Genomic DNA, 24,080 nt, shown 5'->3' with positions numbered 1-24,080 from the left:
GTTCCTCACTGAGTTTAACTGAAGAATCAATATGTCAGGATTGTTCCTACTGCAATTCTGAAGGCTGTTTCTTAGGCTTTGGAAACAAAGGAAAAGGGCTGTCGAATATTCCAGAACGTGTGTTTTCTTAGGAATGTGATGATTGCAACCATGTGTGATGTGGCAGTTCTTTTACCTGCTGAGAGGACCTGGGAGAACCCAGATCTCAGGAAGCACGTGGGCTTTTGTTGTTCAAACGAATTAAGCAAATCGCCAGCATTCTGTCATGCCCCAACACTGGGCCGAAATGCAGTCATCCCGTGCCTCTTGACGTCTGCCATGCGTGTCTTTGCCCCCGTGAGAATGCCTGAAATGTTTACATTTTGAGTATCCTCCTACGGCAGGGAAAATCTCTCCCAACCTCATTTGTTTGGACCCCTCTGCCCAGTCCTTCCCCGTGAGCCCCAAATGCTGTCTTGGCTTTCCCCTTGATGGATTCGTTGTTTTGATTTGAGCCATTGTGGCAGAAAATCTGATGTCATCTGCAGCTGCTACACTGAGATTCAAAGAAGCAGTCATTAACCCTTACAAAGATGCACATGGAGGCATGGTGGCCTCCCCAATATTCTGTATGTCAATAACCATGGTGTGAGTCAGGTTTCTGTCTTGGATTGAACATTTGTTGGGCATTGGCAGAGGGGTTTTGATTCTTTCAGACATTCAATAAATACACATTTATTAAACCCTTACAATGTACCAGGTGAAGGGGATCAGGAAATGCCACTCCAAATACGCCACTCTAGCATAAGGATTATTTTGAGTTGAAGGCCATTGAGAATCGATGGTTGCAGGAAGAGTTCTCTTCCCTCCCCTTTTCTGCCTAAAAGTGGCATAAATTTCCCCTTGTGAAGGCGTCCCCCTCTTTCACACCAGGAAGAGGAGAGCAACTTATTACTGGAGATGGAGAGTTGGCACTAGATGGGTCTGCATAAGCAAACCTTAGTAAAATAACCCTTATCTTCCCCTAGTTCCTCCTTATATTTCCTAGTCGTTTTCCCACAATCTGTCATTCCTTGAAGCCCAAACACCATTTCCTTTGTTAAAATGGTATATACGCCCCTGAGTTTCATCACTCCTTTGAGTTTCACTCCCACGTACATAAAATATTAATGAAATTTGTATTCCTTTCCTCCTCTTAATCTTTCATTAATTTGCAGGCCCCTAGGTTTTGAGCCTAAGAGGATAGAGGAAAAGTTTTTCCTTCTTGACACAGGCAAGTAAGTCAGCCTAGTCACATCCTCGGTCTCTCTAATCTCCAGGTGCCATAAGGATCCCCCAGCCTTTAGGAAAACTTTTGGTTCATGAGCCCTGGGGAAAGAATTCTGCTGCTGGAAAGGTATTGGGAACTTGCAATGCTGCTGTGTGAGCCTCTGACAGGTTTTTGAGTGGAAGGCTCAGTCTCAGATCCACGGCCCTGAGAGCCCCCAGGGGAGGAGGGGGCTTTCAGCATGGATAGTGATGCCATGAGGCAGTCTGTGTGGCCACAGGAGTCCCTCACACTGTTGGAGTGGTGTCTGGGATGTCAGGAGTAGGGCCCCAAATATCGATCTTTTACATTTAAGTGTTTGGATGTCCTCAAGGGCCACTTATTTTGTATATGAAAGACAACTCTGTCGTTTATTTCAGCTTTATAAATTAACATTTCATTTACTGAGGTTACAAATTCAGAAATCTAAATCCTGAGCTGGCTCTGATGGCCTAGTGGTTAAAGTTCGGCACGTTCCACTTCGGCAGCCCAGGTTCGTTTTCCAGTTGCAGAACCACATCGCTCGCCTGTCAGTAGCCATGCTGTGTCAGTGGCTCACATAGAAGAACTGGAAGGACTTACAACTAGAACATGCAACCATGCACTCGGGCGCTGGGGAGAAAAAGAAAAAACTATCTGAATCTCAGGTTCCCTACCTATAAAATGGGGATAGAATTTGAAAAAAGAAATCTAAATCCTTCTTAAGTTTTTAAGTTCAATTTAAGAATCTTCCTATTTAGAATCATAAGATTATTAAATTGCTATTATTCTAGCATGTTTTAACACTCATTTTAAAGTGGACTTTGAATTATGTTTGTTCCATATTATAAGCTCAGTTAATTGAACTGCTTTATGTATTTTAAAGTAAATTTATGAATTTAACATATTGCATTCCTTTATTAAGTACTTAAACTATCTGACAAATCTTTTGAAACATTTAAGTAATTTAAAAAATCTAATAAATGTATAAATATGATGCACTTTAAACACAGTCATACGCCACATAGCGATGTTTTGGTCAATGATGGACCCCATATATGACGGTTGGTCCCATAAGATTAGTAGCACATAGCCCAGGTGTGTAGTAGGCTGTGCCATCTAGGTTCGAGTAAGTACTTGCTATGATGTTTACACAGTGAGGTAATTGTCTAAGGATGCATTTCTCAGAACGTATTCTCATTGGTAAGCGATGCATGACTGTACTATTAAATGTTCCAATATTGTATAAACAGTAAGATTTCAACTTAAAATCATGAGCCTAAGTCAATTACTCAACTACACATTCTAAATGGCAGTTACGGAGCTGAACCGTTACTCTAGAACTGGTCTTACTATCTTAACTTTGCAAAATTTTAAAATGCTTCTACAGACGGAATGTTTGTTTCCCCTTCAAAATTCCTATGTTGAAGTCTAACCTTCAATGCAATGGTATTTGGAAATGGGGTTTTTGGGAGGTGATGAGGTCATGAGGGAGGAACCCTCATGAACGGGACTAGTGTTTTATAAACGAGATCCCAGAGAGCTCCCTCTCCCCTTCCACTGTGTGAGGACACGGCCAGAAGACAACCATCTACGAACCAGCGAGCAGGTTCCCATCAGACGCCAAATCTACTGATGCCTTGATCTTGGACTTCTCAGCTTCCAGAGCTGTGAGAAATAAATTTCTGTTGTTTATATGCCACCCAGTCTGTGATACTCTGTTAAAGAAGCCTGAACAGAATAAGACAAACACCAAATATATTATCCAGCTTACTCCCTAACACAAAAATATTAGAAGTTTCCATACTAAATTCTAAATCTTCCTGGGTTTGCAAGGTGTTGACCCCTAAGGAAACAGCTGTGCACTTTAAGTAATTTTGGTAAAACATTCTTAAACGCTTGATTCATGAAGATGAGAGAGTTCAGCTGGAACACGGAGTACATTCTCGTTTGTGGCCCTCATGGAATGTATGGGGGCCTATTTTCAGTCCATGAAAGGGACAGTGCTCAGTTGATTGTATTTTGTATTTCTTTGGCCATTAAGGTAATAGGAATGTCTGTTCCATCTAATTCCAAAGGGTCTTAGAACTGAAAGTAAACCTTCATTCTTTTTTGCAAAATGTTTATTTCTTAGGACCATGCAACTCTTAGAAAGATTAAAACAATGTCTGACTTCTTTCTGTGCATCTCTTGGCTTTGTCACATTATTTGACTGATAATTGTCTGATTATTTGGTCACTGCTTCCACTCTACTGACACATCCTGATTAAAAATGGAATATTTTGGGGTGGGCCTGGTGGCGTAGTGGTTAAGTTCACTCTGCTTCGGCAGCCTGGGGTTCGCAGGTTTGGATCCTGGGCGCGGACCTACACACTGCTCATCCAGCCACGCTGGGGGGGCATCCCATATACAAAGTAGAGGAAGACTGGCCAGATGTAACCTCAGGGACAATCTTCCTCAAGCAAAAAGAGGAAGACTGGCAATAGATGTTAGCTCATGGCTGATCTTCCTCACTAAAAAAAAAGGAATATTTCCATGCCTATAAAAGCATATATACCTAGCATGCCAATGTTAACTATTATTATATGAGATTTATGACCAGGATCCCCAAACCATTAGGAAGACCCACCGGTTACACTAGGTCTGTAACCAACACTGCAAACTAGACAAGGAATAAAAAAGAGAGAGCTCCTAAATGGTAGGTGTGAGAACTCAATGAGAGAAAGGGAATGGATAAGAGGGAGAAAATTGGCAGAAAATAATGTATAACCACACAGAGATATTAATGTTTAGTAAAATATTTTCAGCTTCGGCTTACACAAAAAAACCAGTGAAGCGTCCAGTTGAATATACGAATGTGTCTCTGCAGGGTGATGGTGATTCACAGAGATTTTCTTCATAAAGAAGCAGAAACTAGCCTGTTTAAAAGCAGTTCCATTTAATGCAACACGGCATTGAACCGGCCTCCTTTTCAAGGGGCTACTATTAAAGGCAAGATGATTATCTTCAGCATTTAGATGGCGTGCTGACTGGGGCCATAACACCAGGGCACTTAGACGCGCCTATTATCAACGTACAGTGTGCGCTTTGGAAGTTTAAAAATAGCTTTCACAACCTTTTATGGCTTTCCTTGAGCGGGCTATGGCTGTGCGCTCTGGAGAATGCAGGGCACCCCGCAGGGAAGGCTGGGTGGAACCTCGCTGGCATGTTGACCTCAGGGGGTCTGGGCTGCAGGACCACCTGGGATGTATGACTTAGTCATAACAACGTCCTTTGAGACCACAGGTAAGCTGGAGTTTAGAGGAAATTCTTGTTCCAACTATGACATTTGGGGAAATCATTGATCTTCTCCAGGTTAAAGCCAGTTAGGGACATTGTGTGATTCAGAAGTTTCTCTCTCTTTTTTAAAAAAATCCCAGTTCGGTTTAATGAATATAATATACCAAGCACCTACTATGTTCAAGTCTTTACATTCACTGTTAGGAATATAAAGAGACACAAGCCTTTGTCTGGTGATCCTTTCCTATCCTTTTAGTGTGATTCCTCACTTCTTTCTCACCAATAAACGTCTCAAATGCAAATGCTGGTGGGGGCCAGGCCCGTCTTGTGAAGGAGTGAACAGGCCTCTGGGAGACCACAGCTCGTGGAGATCATGCGCTCCATTGTTCACGGGGGTGTGACTCAGTGCCAGTTGCTGCTGGGCAGGAATGCAGCCCCAACAGTGCCAGGACTTCCTGTTTCTCAAAGGGGTTCGAGAACTGGATTTTTATGTGAAATATCCCAATCTTTCAGCTTTGGGAACTGGGTGGGCCAACAGCAAATACATCTGCAAGCCAGGTCTGGCTTGGAGCCAACAATCATCTCACCTCTTGGCGTAAAGAAGGACAGTCCCTCGATTATTAGCCATTCGTCCAAGATCTTTTTTGACAGATTTCAGTCCCTCATGAGAAAAAACCTTTCTACTAGAACAGTCCGAAGACTTAAATGGGAGGCTTGTCGAAGCGATGAGCCGCTGGGTACTTAGAGGGATTTGAGTGGATACTGGAGGATGCTGGTGGGCACACTACAGAGGGTCCACGAGGGAAAACAACGAGCAAAATGAACAAAAAGTCATGAGGGCACCTCAGTTCAAGGAGGCGGGAGTGGAGTTGCTGAGACAGAAAGTTGAGTCACCCGAAGGCAGAGCCCAGAGCCCGGAGCTGGGGCGGCACATGCCTGCTCCCGAGGGCGGCCACCATGGCTGTTACTGAGCCACCAGAGCTGTGGTGTGTTCCAAACAGGCCCTGGCGTCTGTGGCCGTCCAGACCCGTGTTGTCCAGTTTGATAACCGCCAGGCACACGTGGCTGTTTCAACTTAAAATAATTAAAATGAAACGAACAGTTCAGCTCCTTAGTCCCTTTTGCCACATTAAATGCTCAGTGGCCACAGGTGGCAAGTGGCCCCCATATTGCAGGTGGCGAGAAGACTTCCATCATTGCAGAAAGTTCTACCAGATGGTGCTGGTCTATAGCTTTCCATTCTTGTTTCTTCCCCGTGTATCTGTAACTAAGATGACTTTACTGTGCCTCTCTTCTTGGCCACCAGAAAGAGTCTCCCTGGTGCAGTGACTTCGAGGTCCCTTCCAACCTCATGTTCTTTGTGAAGGATAGATGTATCTGTTAGGAGCTGTGCTGTCTGAGCCTGGGCCCCAAGGTGGTCCTCCCTCAACCTCCTGTGTATTTATTTTTAAAAAAACTGAAAAAGTGTGGTAAAATATATATAACATAAAATTTATCATCTCAACTATTTTTAAGCACGTAGTTCAGTGGCGTTAAGTACGTTCACATTGTTGTGCAATCATCACTACCACTCGTCCCCAGAAGTTTTTCATCTTCCCAAACTGAAACTCTATATCCATTAAACAACAGCTCCCACTCCCCTCTCCCCCTGGCGACCGCCATTCTGCTTTCTGTCTCATGAATTTGTTCTAGGTCTCTCCTGTAAGTAGAATCATACAAGACTTGTCACTTTGTAACTGGCTTGTTTGCTTAGCATGATGTCTCCAAGGTTCATCCACGTTGGAGCAGGTGTCAGAATTTCCTTCCTTCTTAAGGCTGAATAATATTCCATTGTATGTTTATACCACGTTTTGTTTATCCGTCAATATCTGTTGATGGACACTTGGGTTGTCTCCACCTCTTGGCTATTGTGAATAATGCTGCTATAAACACAGGAGTGAAGATATCTCTTCAAGATTCCTTTGGGTATACATCCAGAAGTGGAATTGCTGGATCATACAGAAATTTTATGTTTAATTTTTGAGGAACCTCCATACTGTTTTCCACAGTGGCTGCACCATTTTACATTCCCACCAACAGTACACAAGGGTTCCAGTTTCTCTACATCCTCACCAACACTTGTTATTTTCTGTGTTTTTTTTTTTTTTTTTGATAATAGCCATCCTAATGGGTATGAGGTGGTATCTCATCGTGGTTTTGATTCTGATTTCCCTAATGATTAGTAACGTTGAAGATCTTTACACGTGCTTATCGGCCAAGGTGTTTTCTGTGAAACATCAATGCTTTCACGTAGGAAAAAAGCCATTTTTAAAAGGTTAAGCAATGGTTTTTTGACGTTCTTTGCTTTTGTTTCTGTTTCTCTGGCGTGCGGGTTTTACTTCACCTTGAGGAGAGATGGTTCTGTTTCTGAGGGACCAATCTGAAAGGCCTTTGGTTAGACAACGGTAAAGTACTGAGTGTCTTCAGAAATGGAGAAGTTCCAGCAAGATGGGCTGATGATCTCAAAGTTTGTCTTCTTTGTAGGTGGAAATAAATTTCTGCAGATTTTTTTTTCTAGGAAAATCTTTCCTCTCGTTGATCTTGGGGAGGTTGGGGCTTGGACTTACATGGGGAAGAGAACTGACTCCTGAAAATTTAGCCTGAGACCAGAGATTAAGGCCCAACTCTCAGGGCAGGGCCTACAGACTTGACGAGCAGTCATGTGGAGCATCTCATTTTACGGTCTCGGAGACGCGGTAATCTTTGGTTGTGTCCTAGCCTTTTGTAGAGCCTCAAATGTTACAGTCCGTTATTAACCGACATTGAGGGGAGGGCGTGTGCCCATGTTTGGGGTGACGTTAAGGCAGCTGCAGCTGCCCGGAGAGTCAGGTTTCAGGGCAGCAAGGAGGGTACTGTAGTGGCCTAGGGCACTACTATTGCCAGATGGTCGTTGGGGTGGCAAGTGATAAGAGACAGATTTGTGGAACATGTGGGCAGTCTCTTGGGACTCCCAAAGACATTTGGAGGAAGAGAACCTGGTAAAAGTCTCGCTTTGCTGCAGTCAAGCGCCAGGAGGCTCATGCTGTGATGGTTTGGGTGTAAGAAGGAAGTAGGGCATTGTTTGTATAGTCACAGGCTGGTTAAGTCTGAGACTTGTGGGTTCGACGTCCCTCACATGGTCACCCCTTAGGGCTGGTTGCTCTGTGGCATTCTTCCCACCTGCTCCTCCCCTCTGCTCGTTCTAACTTTTTGTAGCTTGGGCACCCTGATGATTTACCAAACATTTTCCCTGAGGTGGGCCTGGCAGTCACCTGTCTGGCCTTGAAATCTCCCCGCTGAATACTTTGGTTGTACTCGGTAGCGCATTCTTTGAGGTCCTGCAAGAGAAGTGGAAAGTGCGGGGAGCGGGAGCAGAGAGCCACAGGCAAGGCTAGAAAAAAAAAATGAACTTGAAAAGAAGAGGCTACAAAGGGGACTTTTCATTCGTTTATTTGTTTTTTGGTATTAAAATGCTTTGGTAAAGGCTGATTTCGTTTGTGAATCTTCCTTTTAGTCTGAGGCTGGGCTTTCTCCTCTGTACCGAAGGGGTTAAATCTCCTGCCTTTCACGAAAGGTTTTGTTTTAACAAAGGGTTCCACAGCAAGAGAGGTTTGAAAACCAGGCGCTGGATGCCCTCTAGGCTCATTATTAGACCACACTGCTTTTGGTACATCATGAATTAATTTTATGTTTTGTGAATGTTATAACGGTTAAGTGAATAACAAAATTATTTTGTTTCACTGTCTCTCTGTGAATTGACTTCTAAAATAATATTTAAAAAACATAAACATTTAAAAATAACCCCAAATTTAGCTTCCCTTTTTTGGTATTAGTTTTTCTTCTCCTTCTCTGTGTTGGGAGTACCTGAGACCACCCATTTTGATGATTCTCCAGGAGGACTCTCAGGACTCAGTGTATAGTCAGAGTCACAGCTATGAGATACCACAGTGAAAGGAGACAAAGCAACAGCAGCAAAAGTAAAAAGGAAGTCTGGGGGAAAACCAGGAACAAGCTTCTAAGAGTTGTGTTCCAGAGGAATCACACAGGACATGCCAGATTCCTCCGGCAAGAAGTTGTGACAACACATATGAAATAGTGTCTACAGGAAAGCTCATTAGAGGCTCAGTATTCTGGATTTTTATTGGGGGCTGCTCACATAGACATTTTTTTTGTTTTTGAGGAAGACTAGCCCTGAGCTAACATCTGCTGCCAATCTTCCTCTTTTTGCTGGGGAAGACTGGCCCTGAGCCAACATCCATGCCATCTTCCTCTATTTTATATGTGAGACGCCTGCCACAGCATAGCTCGATGAGCATTGGGTAGGTCCGCATCTGGGATCTGAACCGGTGAACCCTGGTACACTGAAGCGGAGTGCGTGAACTTAACTGCCGTGCCACTGGGCCGGCCCACTGCAGGCTTCTTTTGCCTGCTGTGTTCCAAAATTCCAGACTCCCAGAAGGAAGGATAAACTATATTGTTTGTAGAAGTGTTTCAGGCATAGTGAGTCCCTCTTATTAAGGAGTGGTGAGAACCTCTGGAAAGCCAGTTCCCAGACGCCCGCCAAGGGCCAACCCTGCAAACAGGCCGTTTTAAAGATAGCAGTCCAGCTTGCTTTGCTAACTCTTTTCCACAGTCTTCTCCTTTTCTTTCTGGTCTCCTCCTTCTCATTCTTCTTCCTCTTTTTAATAATATAAGTCTCAAAAAATGGAAGTTGCCCATGTTTTTCTACACCTCTGAGAGGCCCTGTCATCCAGGTTGCACACAGCGCTACTCCTTCTGGGGAAAGATAGCTATGAGGAGGGATGTGGCAGCAAGACCATGCAGGAGCCTGACACTGGGGTTCAGGTGTGAGGTGATGGGCATGCACCATGGGGATGGAAAAGGAATGGGGAGGGGACAATTTTGAAAGCCACCACTAAAGAAGGATAAATGGATATATATTGGAGGATGACTTTTGGCTGGCTTTACCCATAAGTCAGCACGCTGCTGGGCTGTCTTCCTTGGCTTTAGGTTGATAAGTGTTCATAAAAGATCAGTTCCTCTTCCTTCTCTAAATAATAACACATACAATAGAATTTCATTTCAAATAAATATCTCTTTTCCATTATTTTGTATTATCTATTTCACAGTTTAATCTCTTCATATACATGCTTTAAAAATGGCTGCCAATTTCTATCGACTTGGGAATTGGGAATTAGTATCTTACTGAATGCGGAAGAGCTTATCTTCATTTATGAGGAAAATTTAATTTTAATACAACCTTTGTATTTGGAAGCTGACATAAAGGGGCAATGGTAAAAAAGTATGGCTTTCTCTTTATCCCTTATACATTTTTCTGATCAGGTGAAATTTTCCTGATTAGAAATGACACGTATACGTGTATTTTAGGGCTCAAACTGAAGCCAACTCAAGGTAGGCAAAGCAGAGAAGTTTCAGTTCATAGAGTGGATAAGCTCTTTGCTTTGAATTGCTTGGTTGATCACCCTGATGTCTGAGTTAGGTTTGGTTGGGGCGGGGAGGGCTGACGAGATGCTGGGAAAGCCCACGCATAGTGCGTCTTACTGGGGAGGTAACATTCTCAATGGGAGGGTCCCCAGGCGACGTTGGCTGAGAACTGGAAACATCTGGTTTGATTGCTGTGGCTTGTCTTGCTGCCTGCTTTCGGGAGGTGCTTTCCACAAAAAGCACACCAAGGAGGAGGAAAGGAGAAACGAGAGAGGGAAACAGCATTAAAAGTCTAAATCAAGGAACCCAGTTGAACGAATTATTCAGAAATTAGAAGCCTACAAGCTATGACTTATTTTACATTTATCTTGCCTTGATCCTTTAAGCGAATTGATCAATACCATCATTCCTAATTGTTTATGCTTTTGACCCTCTCACTTCTTTGATATGTGTTTTAAAGTCTCTCCTTGTTCAAATTCAATCAAGTGAAATTATTTTGAGAAATTGATTTTGAGAACTTGAGAAACTGACCAATGTTCCTTTAGCTCAAGCGTTCTTAACCTTTTATTTTCTTTTTTAATATCATGGACCCTTTGACAGGTGAATGAAGTGTTTGCATGCTTCCTCCAAACAATGTCATTAAGTGTATAAAATAAAATATATTGAATTACAAAGGAAATCAATTATATTAAAGTACCTTTGTCAAAATATTTTAAAAATCCCAATTTACCGTATGGTAATACACATACTTCTCTATTAGCACATCTGACAACATCTAGTGGCAGATCTAATACCTACCACAACTGTGAAGCAATACCATGTATAAATGATATTTTGTGATATCTACAACTGTATGTGATGTGTGAGTTTTATTAGTGACAAAGTCACAGTTAGTGCTCATACTGCTGTGGTCTATTGCCTACATTCATAATAGAAGAAAATGCTAAATTTCAGTTAGAGGCTAGTGAAAATAAGAATGTAGTTTCCCCCCCAATTTTTGAAGCCCCTGAATTCTAGGACCCCAGGTAAAGAACTCTCACATTAGAAAATTGCAGCTGTTTAGATTTTTAATCCATGTTTTGATAAAATATCTACTTCTCTTGGTATTTCTCTGAGGTTCTAAGCAGAGTGTCTTAAACATACATTGTACTTAATATTTAGTTATTTATTTTACTTATTTTTTTAAAAGAACACTTACACACCTCTTACCCTGTGTCAGTTACTGTTCCAAGTACTTTATGAACACTAATTAATTATTTACGGGTAAAGCTGAATTAATATTTACAAAGACTAGGTCAGCATTAGCATGTTCTCAGCTGCATGTGATTTCTCTTTTGCTTGGAGACCGTCACTTCTTTGCTCCTTTTGGTCCTTTGAATTTAGCAAACAGTCCCAACACTTCTTTTTTCACCAAACAGTCTGTATGTTTTATTAGGATGCAACAGTACTTTATACTTATACAGCTTTTTACTGTTTTCTTGGTAATCATTCTGTTTGGAATTCACAGTGTTTTTATTTTTTGGATTCTGTGGCTTGATATCTATAGTTTTGGAGAATTCTTTGCCATTATCTTCTTCAACTATTGCTTCTGCCCCATTCTCCTCCTGTTTGGGACTCAAGTCACATCAATCTGAACTTCTTGATGGTTAGATCTTTTTACAGAGCATATGCCGTAAATGTCTCTTTTGATCTTTTTCTGTGTTTTCCACCCAATTTGTTCCCTAAGCTTGAGTCTAGATGTTTTCTACTGATTTGTTTTCCTATTCACTAGTCCTCTCCACAGCTGTGTCTAACCTGCTGTTAAACTCATCTATCAAATTCCTAATTTCAGTTGTATCTTTCATTTCTAGAATTTCCATTAGTTTTTTTTTTTTTAATCAAATCCAGTTTTCTGAAGATATTCTGTGTATTTTCTTGACTATGTTATCACACCTCTTTAAAAGTTTGTGTCTGGGGCTGGCCCCGTGGCTGAGTGGTTGAGTTCATGCGTTCTGCTTCAGTGGCCCAGGGTTTCACCAGTTTGAATCCTGGGTGTGGACTTGGCACTGCTCATCAAGCCATGCTGAGGCTGCATCCCACATGCCACAACTAGAAGGGCCCACAAGTAAAAATACACAGCTATGTACCGGGGGGCTTTGGGAGAAAAAGGAAATATAAAATCTTAAAAAAAAAAGTTTGTGTCTGATCATCTGAGTCAGATTATCAGTCATAACTGAGACATGCGTGGGACTCTTTCTATTGTCTGCTTTTTCTCTTGGTCCTGTTTTTGTTACGTCTGGCCATCTCTGATTGCCGAGCATTATGGAGAAAACATGGTAGAGGTTCTGAATGATCCTCTCCTCTTCCAGAGAGGATTCGCGCTTTCCTCTGGGAGGCAGCTAGAGGTGAGTCACTTCACCTCAACCAATCAGCATCCAGATTTGGGGCTGGGTTGCATTCTTTGGAAGGCTCACTCTACTTCTGGGTCATCCCAGCACCAACAGATCCTGCTAAGACCTGAGTTTTTGTCAGTATGCTCCTGTTGCTGTGCCCTAATCTCTAAGATTTTTCTCTCCAGCATGCTGAGACTTGAAAGCTCCACTCAGCTTTTCAGCTGCCTTTAGTTAGGCCTCTGAGATTCTTGCCTACGTAGTTTAAGAATTAACAACTGGAGGGGAAACCAGCGAAGGGCCTCAGGTTCACTCCTGTCCACCTCTCTTCTCTCTGGCGTTTTGGCCCCAGCTACATTTTCTGTTTCTCTAGTCGTAAGGGACTGCCCCAAACTCTGCATTGATTCTCAGCCTCTGGCTCAAAACTGCTTAAAAACCAGCAAATGAAGCGTTGGCTCACCTCTGCAAGCTTCTCATTTCTCTGGATCCTGGCACTTACAGAGAGTTCAATAGCTTTCCAGTACCTTCAAACAGATTATTCTTATTATTATCTCTAATAATAATTCTAATAGTTCAGAGACAGAGCAGAGAAATTTGCAATTTAAAAAACAGTGTCTCATAAGTTCTCATTTTTGATCTTCACAAAACCCCCATGTGGCAGAAAGGGCACCGGTTGTTACTCCCATTTGACAGAAGAGAGTGTTGACTAGCTGAGGTGGGAAGTCTGTAGAGTCTAGAGAAGAATTTCATCTCCCTAAAGGCAGGGCTGACACTAGAACCCACATCTCTCGGTTCCTAGTATAAGATACTCCTCCACCCCAGCCTGCTTCTCCATGTGGACTAGTCTGCCAGAGCTTCCATAACAAAACATCACAGACTGGGTGGCTGAAACAGCAGAAATTTATTTCTCACCGTTCTGGAAGCTAGAAGTCTGAGATCAAGGTGTCGGCAGGGTTGGTGTCTTCTGAGGTCTCTCTCCTTGGCTTGTAAATGGCCATCTGCTCCCTAGGTCCTTACGTGGTCCTTCCTCTGTGTGTGCCTGTGTCCTAATTTTCTCTTCTTACAAGGACATCAGTCCTATCAGATTACAGCCCACCCTAAATGCCTCATTTTAACTTAATTACCTTTTTAAAAAGCCTCTCTCCAAATAGAGTCACATTCTGAGGTACTGGGGGTTAGGACTTCAACATATGAATTTAGTGGTAGTGGTGGGGAGGACACCATTCAGCCCATAGCGCCATATAAAAGGCTTATGAATGTAATAACCAGTTTTCTTATAATTTCTATAAATTAAATGTGTAGGGGCCCTTTTTGTCTTAGCGCAATTTTCTCAAAGTGTGGCACCAGCTCCCCTATGACCGGCAGCTTCAGCGTCAACATCAGCGTCAGCATGAACTGGTTAGAAATGTAAATTCTTGCTCCTTACCCCAGACCTACTCAGTTAGAAACTCTGGGGTGGGCCCAGCAAACCCTCCAGGTGATTCTGATGCAGGCTCTGGTTTGAGACCCAGTGCCTTAGCAGCTGGGGAGAGGACCGCTTCGAGGCAGGGTTGTTTCTGCTGTAAATTCTTGTCATGCTATTCCCAAGTCCTTTTCTAAAGGATGGCTCTCCTAGGATGTCAGGTTATGATTGATGGCCAGACCTGTCAGATAGCAGCATTTAAATCAGTGCTCATCTGTCTTGTGGTATCATTGGGCATTCAAATATCACCTACTCATTTGAGGATTTATAAAGGAGGCAATTTTCAGTAGAAAGCTTTGTTATTGGAGGACTGAGATTCTCCACTAGTCTGGGCCTCAGTTTTATTATCTCTAAAATGAGAAATCTGGATTCCTCTTCTAGCTCCAACAGTCTGTGCAACCATACAAATGACTCAGAGCAACTGATAGTGCAGCAGTGGCAAGTGTTTTGATTTTCTGGGATTCCCCGAATGGTCAGACTAAACACCCAAAACTACGTCAAGCAGAGTGCCTCAAGTTAGAAGTTTCTAGAAATTCTCCTGCTGGGGCTCTGTAAACAAGACTGGCCAAAGACAGATTAACAAGAGAAAAACAAACAGAAGTTTATTAATATGTGCATGCTGCATATATACATGGGAGCACTCAGTGATGAGAAACCCAAAGAGATGTTAGAATGTAGGTTTCTATACCATCTTAGGCTAAAACAAAGAAAAAGTGGTTTTGGGTGTCTGGGTGGGAGAGGCGAGTTATGGGAAGGTGACCAGGAAATCTGTTAAACAAGGGTTGTTTAGTAAGGTTTGTTGCGTGGATTCAAGTGGATGACTTCTCCACCGATGAGTTGTTGAGTCCGCTCTTGCTGGTATGGGAGAGGGAGATATCTTTACAAAAGGAAATTTCCTTTACCAAAGGAAGACTGTGCCCTGTTTTTAGAGCTTTTCCTGAGTCTGCTAGTTCTCAACAGCCTTTAGCTCAAAATAATCCAAATGCCAAAGAGGCATATTTTGGGGTGGCATATTTTGGTACCCCACAGTTTATCCCCAATCCTTGCTGTGTTGTCCCAGCCCTGGCTGAGTACACACAATGAATACTCTACCAATGTGGGAGGATTTAGGTCAAAATCACCATATCGCCCCGAAGATCCTGTGCTTTCCCAAACCCAGGAAGCAGCCTCACCTTTGGGACATCCTCAGCAGAACTCCGGGCTCAGTGTCGCTACTTCACTGGCAGCTGTCACTACTGTGTTTTGTATTCACAGTGAGCAGCATCGTTTCTTTCTCATATATAAGCTCTTTTGATCTCCTCATCGCAACCTCACAAAGTAAGCAAGGAAGGTTTTATTATGCCCATTTACTGCATTGGGGAATCCTCAGGAAAGTTAAACATTTGCCCAAATTCACAAATTGGCCAGTGAAGAAATTACCAGGAAAAAAGTCCACTTGGCCAGTGCCAAGGCACTCCCCATACCCCAAGTCTTTGTTTTGGGACTGGAAATAACAAGAAGAAAAAATACACGGAACGAACAGATTCCTGAAAAGTGAGTCCTGCCTTGGAGTTCTGCTCTGAGTGGCTACTGAGCGCTGGACAGCTTCTCTTTCCTGATATAATCAAGTTTATTTTTAAACGTGTTGAACCGAATAAAGTGTCACGTCTGGATGCAGTGGGTGAGCAGGCAGAATAAGACCTGTTTGGTTCCTGTATTAATCTCCTCCTTGGAGTGCAGAAAATCCAACTGACCGTGTTTCTGGAGACATTTAGAAGGCTACCGGTTGTTCTTATCAAGGGGATTTGTAGCTTGGCCCATGTGGAAGGAAATCAATGAGAGGCTGAAGAGAGTCGTGGGCAAAGCCGGCTCTGCACGTGAGATTGGTATTAGCAAGTCTCCAGCATCATTACGTGCCAGCTTACAGGACAGCAGTGTATTTGTGTGCTGTAATGATCTATTGCCTAAGTATTACTGTTAATTATTTTAAAATGACTGTAACTACTATTAGCATGTGACAATACCTCATTAGAATGTGTAATTGTGTCTGTCAGCAATGATATTATTACGTGTCTTTTTAACAGAATATGGGACATTAATTCTAGTCCCTTAGACTCTTCGCTACCAATTCTCCAGGTAGAATCCTAAGCCCCCAGCAGTCAATTCATCTACTCTTTTATGTCTGACTGGGGTTATACTTCAACTGTTTTAGGAAGATGGTTATTTTATTTATTAAAGACATATACGCACACATCCTCGTAATTCTGAAAAATCTATAGCCATTCTTTGGCAATTTGCTATAACGTTTTACAACTGACTCCCGAGAGGTTTCTGCCCAGGTCAAACCTAAATTCTTTTTGATGTGCAGAAAGCTGTTCCTTTTCTTCTTTTTCCCACGGCACAGCTATTCTCAAACTAGAGGGTTGCCCTTATGGCCTCTGGTTCCAAGTTTCTTCCAGGGGTGGTGCTCCTCATGAGGGCATTCAGAAACGTGTTGGGATGGTTCTGATTTTTTCTCTGTTGTCACAACGTTGGGGGCATTATGAGCAGTTCCTAGGCTGAGGCTGGAGCTGCTAACACTGCACAGTTCAGTCGCATCCTAAGAAAAGTTGGTCTGCCCCACATGCCAGCGGCACCCCTATGACAAATACTTCCCTATGCCTCTCTGTGTCTGGGCCGTGGGACACCGTCTTTTCAGTTCCCTAGAGCAGTCTTTCCCAGAAGCATTCTCAGCTTTGTGGGCAGAGTCCGGATATGGGAGGTTCCCGCTCTTGCAGAAAGTGTTCTTGCTTTTTGCCAAGTAAGCTTGGGGCTATAGGTCTCAATTTTGTGTCCTAGGCCTTAAAATTACAAAGGAGTTCCTTCAAAAACCCAACTCAACCCTATGTCCTGTGGTCCTGCTAATGGGGCTTGTAATGACTGAGAACATGCCATCACTCTGATTTTATAAATAGGGAAGTGGTAAAGTAAACAAGAATGACAGGACTTGCTCAACGTAATCTCTTGTCTCCTCCTCCTAGAGTCTGCTTCCGAGGAAGCCTGCCTTGCCTCGGACGGCCCTAATGGAGGAGACCACAGCTGATCAGATCCAGAGTGGACACCTGACTGGAAGGCCTGGCCTGCCACTTTAGTTTGCACAAATGGACTAAGCCACAGTCAGGTCATGTCCTGGAAATTTGTGCTGAGACATTCCAGTGGGCCTTTGACCCTAGAGCTGAAAGATTATGGAGGCACAGGTCGGGGTCAGCATTCTGGATGAGGGTTAAGATGAGCAAACAGAGAAAACTTGTTTAGAAACAAAAGACGGGAGCAGAAATGCCAAGAGAGAGAACTAGAAAGAACCAGAGAGCGGCTGAGAGACTAAAAGTGTGGCTTTACTCTCCGGTTCCCAATTTGGGTCCCTGTGAGGCCTAACTGTACCTTAGCTGAATTATGTGAATATCTGTGATTCACTATTGAATTCTCCACACCCTCTCCTCCTTTCTTTGGAGCCAACTTTGAAGAATCTAAGTTGCAACCTCAAATAGGCTGATTAGAGACACTGCTCCAAAAAAGGGAATGGATTTTTATTCAATTCTGAGGTCTCACTTCTGAAAAATGTTGCGTGTGTTCCCAAGGACATTTTTTGGGCCCTTTTTTTATGGAAGAGGGCAGGCTGAGAGGCTATATCAGGGAAAGATTATTTTTGGTGCTTCCTAAGTTTCTAGTTTTTATGTTTGCCTGGGGTTACCTCTGAGCATCCATATCTCCCACAATTTAAGACTTCCAGTTGCCTCCCTGAAGCGACATCTCCTGTCATCAGTGTTTTCTTTTCCTTAAGACGGAAAAACAAAACACCAGTGTTACTCTCCAGGCTGGGAGAGCTGTTTCTGGAAAGGATCTTGGACCCTACTCCCCTAGATGCTATCACAATATAAATGCAGAACAGACACCTAGTTGGAGAAGAAAGAAAAATATGCCTGTTACGTGTTTAAACACAGATGCACTTCAGATGCTGTTCTTGTTATTATTATTCCACATTGATGGGCTTGCCAGCCTTTATGGTAGGAAGTTAAAACACCTGGTTTACGTTATCATGACTGGTATTTAAGACAAGTTCACGGGCATTTGGGCAGAGGAAGTGTCCATGCTTAGGAAAGCAGTGTCTGACCCTTACCGGGGATTTTTTGATTTACATTTCCTTTCTCTCTTTCCTGTTGCATTTCCTTGAAGCCGGCTTCTCTCTTTACAGCTACTGTGGCTGCTGGTCTGGGTTGGTGTGATCTTCTCTCACCAAAGGGACCCACGGAGGCCAGATGCTTACATCTTCTGAGGTATCCAGTGCCTATAGTCTTCTCCTGCCCTTTTTTCCTTCCCGTGTACCATTTTACTTAACCTCTTAAAGTAATTAGTAATTTAGATGGGACAGGATATGAGGATGTGCAGGTGGGGGGTTTCCAGCTCTGATCTCTTTCTCTGCCTTCCTTTCTTTGATGTTCTTGTCTATGTGCAAAACAAGGCAGCAGACTCCTGGGTTCCGAGGTGACTTCTGGGGACAAATCGTCCATTTTTGGGGAATGATCACTCTCCTTTTGCCACTGGTTATACCAGTGGGGGGATTGTTGAGGCAATCAATTTGGTACCAGTTAGAAAGCTACAGGGGCTTCCTTGCTCTGGATAAGATGGAAGGGTTTTATGAGAATGATTATGCTTGCGGGAACATAAAAGTTTTGAACTGGGTATTCTGGAGGTCACTTACCAGTCTTCTATCAGCCTTGTGGTTCAATATACCAAGGTCACCACTGAGGAGGTCTGAGTGTGGCATCCATGGACCATCCTGTAGATTCCTAGAGTCTTTCAGGTGATAATGAATAGCATTGCACTGAGGATGGTGAAGCCATGGGGTTTCTCTGCCTGTTCCCCAGCTGGGTGAGTTCAGACACTGTTTTATAATGTCACCAGGGGTGACCATCCTCTGAGGGGCTGATGCAATCTAACCTAACTCCCAACAGGGTGATGTATGTCACAGAAAGCTGAGGTGTTACTTTATGATGAGACTATGTTTATGACGATGACCCAGGGCTTCCTGGTCTGGGCCTCTCTCCTGGTGAAACACGGATGACCACGTCCCCCTCCACTCTGGATTGTAAGACTCCATGTGTAGTCTCTGCACCAAGCTGGATGCCGAGTTTAGAATCTTCTTCAAAAGATTTCTTCAAAAGAACAGCAGACACTTTATTGAGTGCTCCGTAGGGGAGATGGAAGAGGAGAGTTAAACCATATACTCAACGGCAAGCAACTTAAAATTCCCACTCGACATTCTATTCTCTCCAAAGTCCCTCTAATCCACCCAGTGCCCAACCTCTTGGGCTGCTCTCCCTACCCCCTACCCTGATTTTCCTGTAATTTTCAAATTTTTGCATTTTCATCATGCAGAGCAATTCAACTGTAACCAAACTCATAGTCAAGTTGACAGACCCAAAATCATGGAAACGCTCACAAAATAAAGGACCCTAAGGTGTCAGGACCCAATCTCTTTAGAGGGCAGATCAGCGTTATTATTTATTGCTTGCGATCTCATTCCTCAACCCATGTGGTTAATCAATGGATTTCTTCTTGGTAAATATAGGACTGTCTCCAGGAGGAAGTCTTAGTCCAGCTGCTAAAGGAGGAAAATTTCCTGTATCTCATTACACCAGAAGCTGGAAAGCAAAACTAGTCATTAGAATGTTGCTCAGTATTCAGAGAATCAGAGTGAAAATAGCTGGATGGCGCTGAGGGAGACTGCAGTCTGAGTGGAGAGCAGGCCTGGCACCTTCTCTGCTATGGGGGAGTGTGTCATTCTAATGATGGTGTGACTGTGGCCAGATTCACGGATGGGTAAACGCTAACCAGCTCTTCCTTCCCAGCTTTCCTTCTGGGCTTCAATCAGACCTTGCCCTTGCTACTTGGTCTGTCCTTACAACGCTCTTTGTTACTTTAATACTCTTCCGAATTTTATTGATTTCATTGTGTATCGTAGTTGGTTGCTTCTGGACTGCATAGAGAGAGGGACCTTCATCTCATGACTTCGGGTTTGCCACATCTGTCTTGTAGGACGCACTCCTTCGGAAAGCAGTCTTGGCTATCACCACTCTGCTCAAAGATTCAATATCACTATTAGAACTGGGAGAAGCCTCTATACCATGGATTCTCCTTTTACTGAGGATGAAACCGAGGGCACAGAAGAATGAAACTACTTACCCAAGTTCACAGAGTTGATGTTGGGGCCAAGACTAAATTTTGCGTCTTCTGACGTTTAATTGCTGTGTTTCTACCCCATCTCATTGTAATTTGTGGTTGTTCTTTTCTCCAGTGTCTCTACAGTTAGACCATAAGCTTCTTGGAAACAGGAACTGTATCTTGTCAGGATACAGTTAGTTTCCCAGTGGATGCCCAGTATATGTTGTTATGCATTTCAGCAGACATTTTCAGAGAATGTATTAGATTAGAGTGTTATATTTATATACATACATATGAATATAAAAATACGTATACACATACATAGATATAATAGAATGTATTGTTATTATATATGACATATGTAATATCTATTAAATTATATATAACATATACATTCGTGCTAGGGATGCAGAAGATGAAGAAGGCTTGCCTTCTTTTCTTAAATGTTTGTAGGAAGCTCACTCGTCCAGGGGCTCTGGAAACTTTATGGAGAAGACGGGATTGGGGCTGGGCCTTACAGAGGAAGAATTTTGCTGGAGCTGTAGGAGAAGGAAAGGCTTGTTAGAGCAAACACTGAGAGGCTGGAGAGCCCAAGGGTGTGATGAGGGGTGGCCCATAGGCCACTGTGGCTGATGCTGTGAGCTGCAGTGGAAGAGCTAAGGGTGGAAGGGCGGCATTTGGAGGGCTTTGAGAATGGGACTTTGAGCACACGTGGCGCAGTGCAGTAACGCATTCCCCTACCATCTGTCTGAGATAGAACCTGGCTGCCAACGGGCATCTACAGACCAGTGTGTTTGTAGAATAAATTAATAATCACTCTGCTGTGGGTCCACTGACTGCAAAAATCGTGGTATCTAGAGGCAGTATATTGTTCAGGAGCATGGATTTTGGAGACAGAGTGGCTAGGTTTATATCCTAGCTTTGCCAATTACAAGCTGTGCAACCTGAGAAAGTTTTTTAACCCCTCTGGATCTCAATTTTCTTATCTGTGAAATGCAGACGACAATAGTACCTACCTCATGATAGGTTATGATGATTAAATTAAGTGAGTTAGTATATGCAAAACACTGACAATTTAGAATACTGCCTATTTCATAGTAAGCACTATATTTCTTAATTATTTGTGTTATTGTAAAAATTATTACTGGCTTTGTACACTGTAAAATAGGGAAAAACCTGTCTTCTCAAAAATGTCTCTCACTATATGCCCTACTGTCTGAAAGGCTTCCATTAGGCTTTCTTAAAGTCAAAGGCCTTAAGTAAAATACATATATAATTAGAAAGCCAACTGTGGGATATCAGTCATTAGCTCTTTAGTAAGAATCCAGTTACCTAACAGAGCACAGAGGAAATGGGTTATTTAATGCCTAGTCAAGAGAATTAATAATAATACAGCTAAATAAGTCACTTATTTGGGGGAGGGGGGGAGGCAGCCAGGACGTACGGAAAATACAACTGCCTAGACGCTGGCAGTGTTTTACAAACCTTATGTTGTGGGAAGGCATTTAACGGGTTCCATAAATGTTTTATAATGTTTCATTTAAAAATAATCTAAGCTATTAAAAATAGGTGCTGAAAAACAAAACGCATACAATGCCAAGTATTAAAACATTGGAGATTACCAACATGATATCATTTGCTATCAGATTACTGCATTTTTGTGTAGGCCTTATAATACAGCCTCTTCTGCATCTCTATTTCATTGAAGAATATCTTGAGATTGTAAGGCAAACTGGGAAGTAGTTGCAAACGGTGTCTGTTTTTAAGAAAACTTTGTTAGCCAAAATTTTCTTGATGTTTTGTAACCAAAAAAATCCCCAGAAATAAATTGGATGAGGTTGCTAGAAGACTGCCACTGTTTTCCATAACTCCTTATTTAAAAATTTTATCTTCGCCGAAACACCATGGTTCTTATTGACTTTATACTGGGTAACTATCATTAATTTGAGTTTATAAAACAAATATATATTAATAAAATATCGCTTTCATCACTTTCATGTGCTAAAATTCTCTATAAGATGATTCCATATGAAAAAGGGGCTCCACCATTAGAAATGTTTAAAACCCATCAATTGAGAAAGGAGCTTTGAACCTGGAGATGAAATAAAAGAGAGAAGGAAAATGTCTGTGATGAAACCTGAACAACTGGCTATAGGAGACGCATGTTGCTGCTCTCAAGGCCAAGGACAGTGACTCATAGCGGATGTAGAACATGGTGGCAGGCTAGAGTGGCTAGGATATCATGATTTTTGGTTATCTCTGAACTTAACACTTATGGTTTTAGCTATTCCCAAACAATTCTAGAAGGACCATCACACGGAGCATGTTGTAATTTTACTGAGGCGTAAATTTAAAAAATAATTCTGTACAAATGCCTTCATCAGAAAAATGATAAAATTATAAGATAAAAATTGAGGCATGAATTTGACTTCCACTTGTGACCAGGGTGGAGGTGGAGGTGTGGGCAGCAAGAAGTAGCCCTAAGGAGGGTACCCACCAGATCGATCGCCCAGCTTTCATCAGCCTCTCCACTCAGTTCTGCTCTTTCCTGGTCTTGCCTGCACTCTAACTCTTTTGTATTGTGATAGAAACTCAATTTCTTTGTGAAAAATGGCCCTGGAGCTCCTTGGAGAAATGGCTGATTCTAGGGCTGGAGCAGAAAACATACAGGGTAAACCGGGAGCATCTTGTGGTACCAGTAAGCAAGGAAGTGCTAAACAAAACAAAACAAAGCAAAACACCAAAATCCAGTACAATAATGGCGGTGTTTCAAAGGGACACGGGAGCCAACTGAAGGAGCTCCCAATGGCCAAAGCTGCAACAATTTGAGCCACAAAATACATAGGGTATTATTGGACTATAAAGCATAAAATATCCATGAGTCCATACTGATACAAATAAATGATTGAATAAATCAATAAACTGGGGAGAAGAGACAACTCTCCTGTGCAGAAAAGTTCCAAATAATGCGTGTAAATACTCTGCCCTCAAGAAAGAGTTATTTTATTTAACTCCCCACTTCCTTAAGTGTAGGCTGGACATAGTGACTTCTTCTCAAGGAGCACAGTGTGGAAAAGGGGAATAAAAAGGGTAACTTCACAGTGGAGAAATCTGGCAAACACAGCCTTAGCGGGAAGCTCACAGTCAACATCCACAGTGATGTCACGTTGATAGTATGTACCGCGATGTGATGCAATGAAAATGGCAGGCACTTCACCTCCGTGATCTTCCTGCTCAACCCTCATAACTCTAGTCTAATCTTGAGAAAAATGGCAAGTTTCAGGGAAATGATGTCTTACAAAATACCTGGTCAGTACCCTTCAAAACTATCAAGGTCGTCAAAAACAGGGTAAGACTGGGAAACTGTCACAGCCAAGAGAAGCCTAAGAAGACATGGCAACTAAATGTAATGTGGTTTCTCAGATGGGATCCTGGAACAGAAAACGGATATTTGGTAAAAACTAAGGAAATCTGAATAAAGTATGGACTTTACTTAATAATAAGGTATCAGTCCTGGTTCATCAATTGTAACAAGTGTACTGTACTAATGCAAGATGTTAATAATAGGGAAAAATGTGTGTTGGGTGAGGGGCAAGGACATATGGAACACTTCGTATTATTTACTCAATTTTTCTATAAATCTAAAACAGTTCTAAGAGAAGAAAAAAAAGGCCCTGGAAAGAAATATGCTGCTATTATTACTGATGGAATGAAGAGGTCTAATGAATATGGTTCTTTCTTTTTGTTGGTGAGGAAGATTTGTCCTGAGGTAACATCTGTTGCCAACCTTCCTCTTTTGCGGCTTCAGGACGATTAGTCCTGAGCTAATATCTGTACCAGTCTTCCTCTATTTCGTATGTGGGATGTCTCCACAGCATGGTTGATGAGTGGAGTAGGTCTGTGTCCGGGATCTGAACCCCCAATCTCGGGCCGCTAAAGTGGAGCGTGAGGAACTTTAACCACTTGGCCATGGGGCCGACCGTAGAAGTTTCTTGGTATAAATTATATCTGGGGATTCATGAAGATCTAGGAATATACCCCCTATGAATGTCAAGAGTTTGCT

The 24,080-nt window shown here is 42.6% G+C and overlaps 1 long non-coding RNA gene across 1 annotated transcript; it reads right to left on the bottom strand.

Annotated features, from left to right (window-relative positions):
* Positions 1-9,787: 9,787 nt before the first annotated feature.
* LOC111769219 (uncharacterized) lies at positions 9,788-18,790 on the bottom strand. Its single transcript, XR_002802049.2, has 2 exons — positions 18,555-18,790; positions 9,788-10,232 (listed from the first exon to the last, which is right to left on the bottom strand). It is a non-coding gene; the product is annotated as an uncharacterized lncRNA (long non-coding RNA).
* Positions 18,791-24,080: the final 5,290 nt, after the last annotated feature.

This window comes from Equus caballus, chromosome 20 (genome assembly GCF_041296265.1).
Source record: "Equus caballus isolate H_3958 breed thoroughbred chromosome 20, TB-T2T, whole genome shotgun sequence".
NCBI lineage: Eukaryota > Metazoa > Chordata > Mammalia > Perissodactyla > Equidae > Equus > Equus caballus.
The sequence above is the reverse complement of the archived record's forward strand: the minus strand, read 5'-3'. Positions and strand labels throughout refer to the sequence as shown.